The sequence below is a fragment of the Hippocampus comes genome, unplaced genomic scaffold, assembly GCF_001891065.2.
Source record: "Hippocampus comes isolate QL1 unplaced genomic scaffold, H_comes_QL1_v1.1 scaffold94, whole genome shotgun sequence".
In the NCBI taxonomy this organism is placed as follows: Eukaryota; Metazoa; Chordata; class Actinopteri; order Syngnathiformes; family Syngnathidae; genus Hippocampus; species Hippocampus comes.
This window is the reverse complement of record NW_017806059.1, coordinates 4,079,379-4,080,013: the sequence shown is the minus strand read 5'-3', so window position 1 is coordinate 4,080,013 and position 635 is coordinate 4,079,379.

Below are 635 nucleotides of genomic sequence, written 5' to 3'. Positions count from 1 at the left end.
GAAGCAGAGAGGGTAAGCAGGATTTGACCAGGACTGTTGGGAGGGGATCAAGTAGGCAGGAGGAAGGTTTGGATTTGGTAACGATATCTGAGATTATTGAGGGATGGAGGAGTTCAAAAGAGGAAAGCAGTTGACAGGAAGTGAGGGTGTCAGGGGAGGGGAGGGGTACAGAGGAACCCAGGTGTTGGTGGATTTTATTAACTTTATCAATAAAAAATTGGAGCAGAGAGTTGCAGGTGTCAGAGGAATAAAAGTGTGGGGGTAGGGAGACAGGGGGTTGAGTGATTTTGTTCAAGAGAGAAAAGAGAGTCCTAGTATTTCCAGTATTGGAACAGATGAGTCCAGAGTAGTATTGTGATTTGGCTTGAGAGATGGAGTCTTTGTAATGGGACAGTTGAGCTGTGTAGATGTCCTTGTGAACAGTGAGACCAGTTTTTCGGTAGAGTCTTTCAAGTTGCCGGGTTTTGGTTACGGAGATGAGGGGTGAACCAGGGGGCAGACCGAGTGAAAAGGACAGAGCGGGACTTGACAGGGGCGAGCGTATTGAGAATGTTGGTTCGGGCCGTGTTGTACTGGCAAACCAAAGCATTAGGAGAGGAGTCGATGTCCGGAGTCAGGGTGGCGATCCTTGCAGC